General features: G+C 48.4%; 2 non-coding genes across 2 annotated transcripts; both read left to right on the top strand.

The window, feature by feature from the left end:
* Nucleotides 1-4,566: 4,566 nt before the first annotated feature.
* Nucleotides 4,567-4,640, top strand: trnai-aau (transfer RNA isoleucine (anticodon AAU)). The gene has a single exon. It is a non-coding gene; the product is annotated as a tRNA-Ile (tRNA).
* A 4,877-nt stretch (nt 4,641-9,517) lies between these two features.
* On the top strand, nt 9,518-9,599 carry trnas-gcu (transfer RNA serine (anticodon GCU)). Its single transcript has one exon. It is a non-coding gene; the product is annotated as a tRNA-Ser (tRNA).
* The last annotated feature ends 1,439 nt before the right edge of the window (nt 9,600-11,038 follow it).

The following is an 11,038-nucleotide window of genomic DNA, read 5'->3' as shown; positions in this document are numbered from 1 at the left end:
TGTTTTGGCAATATCGCACTATTGGAGTATCAATGGTGAGGGAGAGCCACACCATCGGAGTGCACGTGCTATGGGAGCACCGGACTGTCAGTGGGTCAATGCTGAGGGAGTGCCGCACTGTTGGAGGGTCAGTCCTGAGGGAGTGCTGCACTGTTGGAGTGACACTACTGAAGGGGTCTGCAGAGTTGGAGGCTCAGTACAGAGGAGTCCCGCACTGTTGGAGTGTCAGTACTAAAGGAGCACCGCACTATCAGCGGCAGTATTGATGGAATACGGCAACATCAGAGGGTCAATCTGAGGGAGTACTGCACTGTTGAAATGACACTGCTGAGGCAGTGGGCACAGTTGGAGGGTCTGAACTGAGATATTGCCACACTGTCGGAGGTTCAGTTCTGAGGGAGTGCCACATTATCAGTCGGTCAGTGATGTGGCAGTGTAATTCTGTCCTAGAATCAGTGCTGAAGGAGAGCTGCATGCCGGAGACATAGTGCTGACGGAGCGTAGCAATGTCGGAGGGCCAGTGCTGAGGGGGTGGCCACTGTTTTTAAGGGTCAGTGATGAGGGTGTGTGCCGCACTCTTGGAGGGTCAGTGCTGAGGGAGTGATACACAGTTTGAGTGTCAGTGCTGAGGGATTGCCACACTGTCAGGAGGATAGTGCTGAGGGAGTGCTGCACTGTCGGAGGGTCAGTGCTGATGAAGCGGACACTGTCGGAGTGTCAGAGTTGAGGGAGTGTCCCACTGTTGGTGTCTAACTGCTGAGGCAGCGGCGCACTGTCAGAGGGTCAGTGCTGCGGGAGCACCGCACTGTTGCAGTATCAGTGTTGAGGGAGCGGAGCACTGTTGGAGGGTCAATGCTGTGAGAGTGCTGTATTGTTAGCCAGGGTTGTGGTTTTGTTGTCAGGGATGGAAAATAATGAGATTTCGATACAGCTCCACAAATGCAAATGCTGGTCCTGAGGTTTGGGGTGGAAGACGTAGTTGAGAAATCTCTGAGGAAGAGGCGTTGAACAGCACCCAGTTCAGCGGGGAGCTGCTTTCAGAGTCAGCAATAATCTCAGGCCAATGATGAAGCAATGATTGAGTAAAACTGAGTATTCAATACATGGAGAACCGCCAAACTCCAATGCCAGTACAATGGGCAGTCTGTAACCACCTCCTGGAAACCAGCCGAAATCGCCTGGAGTGCTAATTGGTGTGCGGCCAGTGATTGACTTGGACTCTCCAAACCCAGGTCACTGAGTCAGAGAAGATGCACTGACATCTCATTCCACACTGTCAAGAAATATGTTCCATTTCTCCAGGCAAGGAATCCCAAAAGCGAGGCAGAACTGCACCAAGACATCCAATCCAGTGCTTGGGCGCTGTGCGAAAGGACCGTGTACCTAACACACCGTGATCACATATCCTGGGGAAGATGCTTTGCCCTCGACCTTCTCCAGTGTTGCTGGAGCTGCACCCCCATCCCAGCTCGCAGTGCTCATTGCCTGGTGGATTCTGTCAATGAGGAAAGGTTTGATGTGTCGGCCATGCCTCAGGCCCAGAGAGGCCGGGGACAGGGGTTGGGAATGGATCAATACTGTAGTTCCGGCCTGGAGTGGGGGACGGTTGGATTCGGGACGATTCCTGAGTCAGGCCGTGAGGCAGAGTGTGAAAGCAGGAAAAGGGTATGGCAGTGAAGACTGGTGAGGTAAGCGCGGCCTGACGCAGAGACACAGAGAGAGGGTAGATAAATAAAGAGAGAGCGAGACGGACAGACATAGATAGAGGGAGAAAGAGAGAGAGGGTGCAGATCGATGGGGAGGAACAGAAAGAGATGAAGAAAACGAGGTGTGCACAGAGAAACAGTGATACAGACAGACATCGAAAATCAGAACTGCCGAGTGAGAGACAGAACGAGAAAGACATGGAGAGAGAGAAAGACAGTGAGACTTAGAGAGAGAGGCAGACGTACAGGTACAATGTGGGAGAGAATGAGATTTTGAGAGAGTGACAATGAAACAGAAAGACACAAAGATAGATAGTGTGTGAAAGAGGAAGTGAGACGTTTAAATAGATAGACAGATGTCGAGAAACAGAGAGAGAGCGAGGGAGAGAGAGAGAGATAGAGAGAGAGAGAGAGAGAGAGAGAGAGAGAGGTATGATCATGAGAGGAAGAGAGTAAGAGAGCCAGATATAGAGGGAGGAGCAAATTACTGCAGGTAATAGAATTGATACTGGAAATAAGAGACACTGGAGATCACAGTAAGTCAATAAGCATCCATGGAAAGAGAGCAAGCTTACATTTCAATTCTTTCTTGTCTCAAAGTGTTAGCTTGCTCTCTTTCTGTGAATACTGTCTGACCCATTGTAATCTCCAGCATTTGCTGTTTTCAGGAGAGACAAAATGGTGTAGATAAAAAAAAAGCATGTAGCTGGAAAGAGGAGTGAAACATACTTCAGCCATGAGATTTTAAGAGAAAAAAACGGACAATAGATAAAAAGAGAGAGAGGGAGGGAGAGAGAGAGAGAGAAAGGTGTAAGTAGAGGGAGAGAGAGAGAGACTGGGAAAGGGGCAGTTTGAAAGGGATAGAGAGAATGACAGAGAGAGGAGTAGATAGAGAGGTGTTAATAGACAGATGAAGTCAGAGACAGTGAATGAGGTAGCGAGTGTGTGAGAGAGATGCAGACAGAGAGAGACATGTAGAGAGAGAAAGTTTAACCATGGTGGTGGAGTCAATATTGTAAGCAATTCAGAGGAAGACAATCAATTTTCATTTGGAGATACAGGGGTGAATCGAGAACAGTCAGCACGAGTTTATTAGAGGGGGTTCACGTCAGCCCAATATCATTGTATTTTTTTCAAAGAGTTGACCAGAAGTGTCAACAACGGTAATGCTTTTGTTGTTGTCTACTGGGCGTCAGCCAGGCTCTCGATAAATCCCATATAGGAGACAGATAGGAAAGGTAAGATTCCAAAGATCCAAAGAAATTTGGAGAATTGAATTCACATTTGGCTGCGAAGGAGGAAGCAGAGGACATTGTTTGAGAGCTGTCTTTGTGCTTGGAATTGTACGTCCAGTGGGATCCCATGATCCCTGCTGTTTGTGAGTGACCTCAATGTTTTCGACTTGAATGCAGGAGAGATGGTCAGTAAATTCACGAAGTACACAGTTGAAGCAGAGACAAATATTGTGACAGATCACCTTAGATTACTAGAGGGTAGAAACTGGCAGGTCAGATGGACTATCAGTGGCAAATCGAATTCAATCGAGATAAACGTGAGCTGATGTTTTGGGGCAGGGAAATCAAAGCAGGAATGTACATGATTGAAAATTGGACCAGAGAAGTATTAAAGATCGGGTGGACACTCTTAAGCAACCAGGACAGGTGAATAACTTGGTTAAGAATACATGTGGTACACTTGGGTTTATTAGTGGAGGCATAGAGTTTAAGAGAGGATGCTGCAACAGGATAAAACAGTTCAGGTCACAGCTGGAGTATCGCGTGCAGGTCTGGAATCCACATTAAGGGAGGGATGCAATAATACTGGAGAGGAGATTTTCCAGGATGTTGCCAGAACTGGCGCATTTCAGGTATTGGAGAGGTTAAACAGTGTGAGGTGTTTTTTCTTAGATCAGAGGAGCCTGAGGGAGGAAGAGATTCAGACGTAGCAAATGATGGCTGAGTCTACAGTTAGACGGAATACTCCAGACTCCCATTAGGATCATTCCTGAAATTAACATTCCGGACAACATGTACACATACACACACACACACACACACACACACACACAACCACACACACACACACAGACAAGCACACACACACACAGAGATGTGAAAGTGTAGGGTGGGTTGGACATTATATTTGGGTTGTGGTGGTGTGGTTGTGTGTGGTGGAGGGGGGTGAATTAGTGCAGTGCAAATTATGTCCATCGCACCCACCACCACCACCAACCCCCACCCCCCCGACCATTTCCAGCCCCAAGGCCTGGGGACTACATAACTCCACAGGAATTTTGCAAATGCAAATCAATAAATATCATCCTCAATATTAACAAATTAAAGGCTTCATTGTCAATCCAATAAATATTAACAACCAGAACTCTACATCAAATATGTTAAAGGGCAGTACCAATGCATATGATGATAGACCAGCACGTGAAAATTAAAGTGGTGAATATTTGGTTAGCTTACCCCCTTCCTCATTGGGCGTGCTGTCACATGATAGGAACATTTGTTCGACTGCAGCAAAAATCATTTACTCAAAACATGCCACACACAACATCAGGCCCGAAATGATGCCTGGGCTTTTCCTGCTCAGTGGATGATGGCGATGGAGGCAAGGGTGAATTTCAATCCCCCTCTGGCCTCAACTGAGTTTCTTAACAATTGACCTCAATCTGTGTCCCGTGTCTGCAAACTCCTCCAGAACTTATCTCGCTTTGTTTCTGTCATCTCCTAAACCTTAGCCATACCACTATCTCTATCCTCCTCCAGCCCCCACTCCCCTTCATTTGTGTAAGAAAATCATGTCCCTGCACTCCTCTCCATCTCTCTACCTATGAGGACATCCCGATATCGCTGGTCGGTTAGCTCAGATGGTTAGAGCGTGGTGTTAATAACACCAAGGCCGTGGGCTCAATTCCCGCACCGACCAAGTGTAGAGCTGGTGTTGGCAAGGATGCTGTCATTGCAGTTGCAGTTGCTGATCATTGCTTGGGGCGGCTCATTGCTGAGCAATGCTGCCTTACAGCAACAGGGTTCCAGGTTTGATTCAAGCCTCGGGTGACAGTCTATATGGAGTTTGTACATTCTCCCACTGTCACAAAGTTGTGCAGTTCAGGTGAATTGGCTGTGTTAAATTGCCCGGTGCATTAGTCAGAGAGAAATGGGTCTGGGTGGGTTACTCTTCGGTGGTACTGGTGTGGACTTTTGCACCAAAGGTACTGTTTCCACACTAGAGGAAATCTAATCTCTGTATTCCTCTGTTTCTAGCCTCCTTGATTCCTATCGTTCTGCCCTGGCAGTTATGAGGGATGGGGTGGGGTAGTGGAGCTGGGGAATACGCTGCCCCTCTGGGACTTGCTCCCTATCCCTCGTTCACAACCTGACGTTCTGTTCCTGTTGCCTAGCTCTGTCTTCTCCAGGGGGACGGAATCTTCCTCTGCAGATGGCCCAGCTTGGTGAGGCTGAGAGGCGACGCACAGAGCTCCTGCAATCCGCCATCCCATAAACCCGCCCCTTTCTCAAACACCACTTCCTCGTTCAAGCCCTGCGCAACATTAACATTCCCCTCCATTTGCAGAATACCTCCAGTCCGTGTACGAACATAACCCTGACCTTCTCGTAGGTCAGTCATTTTAACACAGCATCCTACTCACAAATCTATTTGTCTGTCCTCGGTACACTGCCATACTCCAGTGGGTCACAGTGGAGTAACATCTCAACTTCAAACTCGGCATTTTCACAGAATTCTGGACTAATGTTGAACTCAGCATCGTCAAATTGTGAACTCATTCCTTCATTGCCTTTCAGCTTTCCTTTTTACCTTCTCTATCACATTCTCTCCAATCGTGCCCACACCAGTGGGACGGTCTACTCTTGCCGTTTGGCAGATAGACCCACAGATTTCTACCATTCTCACAGTCTGATCATTTAATCTGAATTATCAACATCCTTTCTAAGCTCCAGCAGTCCAACCATCCCCCCAACAATGTTGCAGAAATGCTGCTCCCTCCACACCTCAACATCTAAACTCAAAACTTGAGCTTCCACCCTCTCCATGGATACAGTCCTTGACTCGCTGTGGTTACCAATACTTTGCTGTTTTCAGTTTTCCATTGGACAGAGCCAACTCCCCAAACTCCGCACTCACTAGTGTGCCCCGCCCAGCATACCACAAGCTCCACCCCAAACACTGTGACCCACATAGCACACCCTAAACCCCGTTCCCAAACACGGTATTCCGCCCAGCACACCCCAAACTCCACCCACAAAAACTGTGCCCTGACCAGCATACCCTAAACTCCACCCCAAACTCCACCCACAAGCACTGTGCACCATCCATCATACACCAAAATCCACCCCAAACTCCGCACACAAACACTGTGCCCTGCCTCGCAAACGCCATAACTCCAACCCCAACACTGTGCCGCACCCAGCACACCACAAACCACAACCCCAAACACTGTTCCCCAGCACACCACATAACTCCACCTCAAAACACAGTTCCCACAGTACACCCATTACTCCACTCCCAAACTCTGTTGCCAATACACCTACAACTCCACCCCTAAACACTGTGCCCCGCCCAACATACCGTAATCTCCACCACCAATCCCCACCACAAACACTGTGTCCAGCCCAGCACACCGCAAACTCCACCCCAAACACTCTTCCCCGCCCAGAACACCGCAACTTCCACCCCTAAACATGTGCTGCAACCACCAGAACCAGAAATTGCAACGCCCAAACACTGTGCCCCGCCCAGCTGACCGCAAACCCCGCCCACAAACACTGTTCCACAACCAGCTCATCCCAAACTCCACCCTCAAATACTGTGGCCCGCTCAGCACACCGCAAACACCCAAGAAAAACTGTGCCCCGCCTAGCACACCACACACTGCGCCCCCAAATGCTGTGCCCCGCCCAGCATATCCCAAACCCTATCCCAAACACTGTGCACAACTCAGCGCACTACAAACAGCATTCCAAACACTGTACCCCGTCCAGCAAACGCCAAATCATTTCCCACATTCTGTGCCCTGCCAACACACCCCAAAGCCAATCGCAGTGTGCTCTGTCCAGCACACCCCAAATACAATGCACTTTCCAGCAAAACCGAAATATTTCAGAAACATTGTGTCCCACCCAGCACACCCAAACTCCCTCCAAACACTGTGCCCCACTCAGCACACCCCAAACTCCAACCCACACACTATGCCACGCCCAGCTCACCCCAAACTCCACCCCTAAACACAGTGAACCACCCGCTGCTCCCCAAACACCCTCTCCAAAACACTCTGCCCTGCCCAGCGCATCCAAAGTCCTGTTCTTACCACAATGCTACACCCAGTGTACTCCAATCCCTGATCCAACTACAATGCCCTCACCCTGCACCCCATCTCTTCCCCCACCACAACATCCAGTACCTAAATCCCACGCTCCTATTCTCCCAAACCCCGTCCTCCATTATCCTATTTCTACTCATTCCCTCCCCACGGCCATCCTTTTCATTTTCTCCCTTTTTTATGTATTTTGTTGTGTGGCTTTTGTTGAAATGTTGCAGGCAGGGAACAGATGTGATTCCCTCTCCTTTGCTGAGCTGGGTGTGGGAAGGGAAGGTTTGTCTGAAAGGCCTCGATGATTTTTTTTTCATCATAACTCAACGTGATGCTTGTGAACAATGTTTGAAATTAACCAATTCCTGGCCCTAAGTGCTAGACCCCAGGCTTCAAATCCTCGACAATTTTGCCAAACTTGTGTGTGGTGATGTAGGCACTGGCATGGCCAACTGGTGCAACATGCTGAGGATGGGCCAGAGGAGCCCTTGGGACAGCCCATGACCGTCTACCTTGCTGGAGCCCAACGAGGCCAAGACACAGTCGAAGCTGGCATCCAGCCTGTTGAGAACGATGATTGTGAGCTGCCGCTGCTGGTGGAGGTGGTGCTGGGTCTCATTCAGCTACTGTTGCTCAGCCACGATATGGTGCAGGAGGCACTGTGCTGAGACAGGTGGCTGATGGACTCCCAATCCTCCATGTTAATACCAGGAATGAGCGAGCGAGTACCTGGAGGAGAACATTCAGGAGCCGTGAATGGTAATCATGGAAACTGGGGGTCTTGGGCTGGTGAGGCTGTACTCAACCGTGGCGCAGTAGTGGCCCATGAGGCCTCATCGAGGCAAGATCAAGGCAAGGATTGAGTGGCAAGATTGGTCCTGCACTCTGATAGGCTCACTCAGTCCTAGGACTGTGAGGCAGCCTACTCCTGTATTCCACTGCATTAAATCCACTACTGGTAGTGAAACTGGCTAATTGACTCTCCCAGCTAGAGGCCTGTGATGCAACTTGAGCCGACATTTCACTGCGTTGTGGAGATATTGGCTAAATGCCTAACACAGCACGAGGTCTGAGGTGCATGCTAGACCTGCACCATAGTCAGGGTGCGAATGTGACGCGGCTCAGTTTATCCACCACCACGAATGACAGTGGCTAACTTGGCACAAGCCACAACTTGTGCCTGCTCGATTTGTGATGATGTGGGCGGTGCGGAAGTTTATTCCATCCAACCGACAACAGGGGTGAAGTTGACCCACTCATTGTTAGGCCCAAGATTCTGCCTGTGCTCTCTATCCCTGATTTGTGTCGTTCAGCTAACCCTAGATCAACTGTAAATACTAGGCACAGGATCTGAACCTTAGGCCTAAATGTCCCATCGCTGTGGGTCTCAATTCATCCCACATCATTGTGTGTGAGCTCAGTTTCGGGAAGTGCCCGAGAAGGTAGCCTGGGACACACCTGCTCTCTGTGCACATGTATCTAGCAGTTAGTGTGGTGGTCCTTAGTTTCACAACATTCTGCATAGTCAACTCCCCAAGATGATGCCTAGGTTAATGTTTTCCTACATTGTTGGTCTTGGTCTGTCCCGGAAGGGAAAGTCAGGAAAACTGGCAGATGAGGCATACTGGTCTGAGTCACCTGGCTTGCTTCAAAACAGAAGACCAATATGTCAATTTTCAACGCTTACTGGGTTTTTGATCTCTCAGGTGAGGAATGATATTGTTATTCTCGTCAGTATTAGGCCAAGATGGAACCTGGTACTTTCCTGCTGTGGACGTCCATGCATGTGGGGGTTCTCAGTTCCAGACACCATGAAGCATCAACAAACACGAGCCTGAGATCGGGATTGGATCTAAATGTCCCTATCTGCATTTTCAAAAGTCCCACATTGGGTGAAATTGTTAAATTCAGTGCTTGGCTGGAAATGGAGCCTGAGGCGTATGCTTCCCTGCATAGGACTCGAACCATTCCACACCGGGTGAAATTGGTAAAATAAATCCTCGGCTTTAGATGGAGAAATAGCATGTCTCTGCCGGACATTATAAAATGGGTAGAGGAGAAGAATCTAGTTCCCGGTGAAAAATTAATTCCAAGAGCAGATTCAAAGAAGCAAGGTCAGTGCAAAATTAATTGCTTAAAACTAAGGAATATGAAATGGAAATCGTAATGCTGGGTGGATCCTGCAAGCCTGCCAACGACCAGCAGGCGAAAGAGGAGAGAGCATGTAGACAGATCCTGTATAGGTGTAAAAGCAGTGTTGTTGTGGTGGGGGATGTTAACTTCCCCGACACGCTAGGAACTTGGATGGGAAGAATTTGTAAGAACCGTGCAGGAAGGATTCTTGACACAACAGTTAAACTGTTCAACCAAGGAAGGGATCTGAGTTTCGGAACTAAATCGAACCGCGGAAGTGACGTTTCACTGTGGGAGAATTTTGGGAGAAGTGACCATAATAGCAAAGCCAGTCGCATAGGGTGAGGTGGCCGAGTGGTTAAGGCGATGGACTGCTAATCTATTGTGTTCTGCACGTGTGGGTTCGAATCACATCCTCGACGTATTCTTAGCGTTTGGACAGGCCAGGAGTGGTTCGGTATAGTCAACGTAGCATTGTGCATGGGAAAGCATGTATCACAAACTTGATTGAGTCTTTTTGAAGAAATAACAAAGACGACTGATGAGGGCAGAGCAGCAGCTGCGAATATAGATGGACTTGAGTAAGGCGTTCGACAAGGTTCACCATGGAAGACTGATTAGCAAGGTCAGATCTCACAGAATACAGGGAGAACTAGCCATTTGGTTACAGAACTGGTTCAAAGGTAGAGGACGGAGTGTTTTGCTGTCGGGTTGTTTTTCAGACTGGAGGCCTGTGACCAGTGGAGTACCACAAGGATCGGTGCTTTTTCCTCTATTTTTTTGTCATTTGCGTAAATGATTTGGTTGCGAGCATATTAGGTAGAGTTAGTATGTTTGCAGATGACAGCAAAATTGGAGGTGTAGTGGACAGCGAAGAGGGTTACCTCAGATTACAACAGGATCTGGACCAGAGGGGCCAATGGTCTGAGAAGTGGCTGATGGAGTTTAATTTAGATAAATGCGAGGTACTGCATTTTGGGAAAGTAAATCTTAGAAGAATTTTACAGTTAATGGTATGGTCCGAGGGAGTGTTGCTGAAAAAAGAGACCTTGGAGCGCAGCTCCTTGAAAGTGTAGTTGCAGATAGTAAGGATAGTGAAAGAAGGCGTTTGGTATGCATTCCTTTATTGGTCAGAGTATTGAGTACAGGAGTTGGGAGGCCATGTTGCAGCTGTACAGAACATTGGTTAGGCCACTGTTGGAATATTGCACGCAATCCAGGTCTCCTTCCTATCAGAAATATGTAGCGAAACTTGAAAGTGTTCAGAAAAGATTTACAACAATTTTGCAAAGGTTGGAAGATTTGAATCTGTAGGAAGAAGCTGAATAGGGTGGGGCTGCTTTCCTTGGAGCGTGGGAGACTGAGGGGTGACCGAATAGAGATTGACAAAGTTGTGAGGGGCATGAATTGGTGAAATAGGCAAAGCCTTTTCCCTGGGTTCGGGGAGCCCAGAATTAGAGGGCATAGGTTTAGGGTGCGAGAGGAAAAATATAAAAGGGAGCTAAGGGGCAAATGTTTCACGCAGAGGGTGGTACTTGTATGGATTGGGCTGCCCGAGGAAGCGGTGGAGCCTGGTAGAATTGCAAAATTTAAGAGGCATTTGGATTGGTATATGAATAAGAATGGTTTGGAGGGTTATGGGCCGGGTGCCGGCAGGTGGGACTAAATTGGGTTTGGATACTTTGTCAGCATGTACGGGTTCTACTGAAGTGTCTGTTTCCATGCTGTACATCGTCATTACTCTGTGACTCTAAGATATTCACGGATACCGATAACAGCTGCCCTCTTCATTGGGGGGAAGGCAAACTGCAACAATATTAGGCAGGACTGGAAAATTTTGCAAGCAGGTATTTGAGGGTAA

This window comes from Hemiscyllium ocellatum, assembly GCF_020745735.1.
Source record: "Hemiscyllium ocellatum isolate sHemOce1 chromosome 41 unlocalized genomic scaffold, sHemOce1.pat.X.cur. SUPER_41_unloc_19, whole genome shotgun sequence".
NCBI lineage: Eukaryota > Metazoa > Chordata > Chondrichthyes > Orectolobiformes > Hemiscylliidae > Hemiscyllium > Hemiscyllium ocellatum.
The sequence above is the reverse complement of the archived record's forward strand: the minus strand, read 5'-3'. Positions and strand labels throughout refer to the sequence as shown.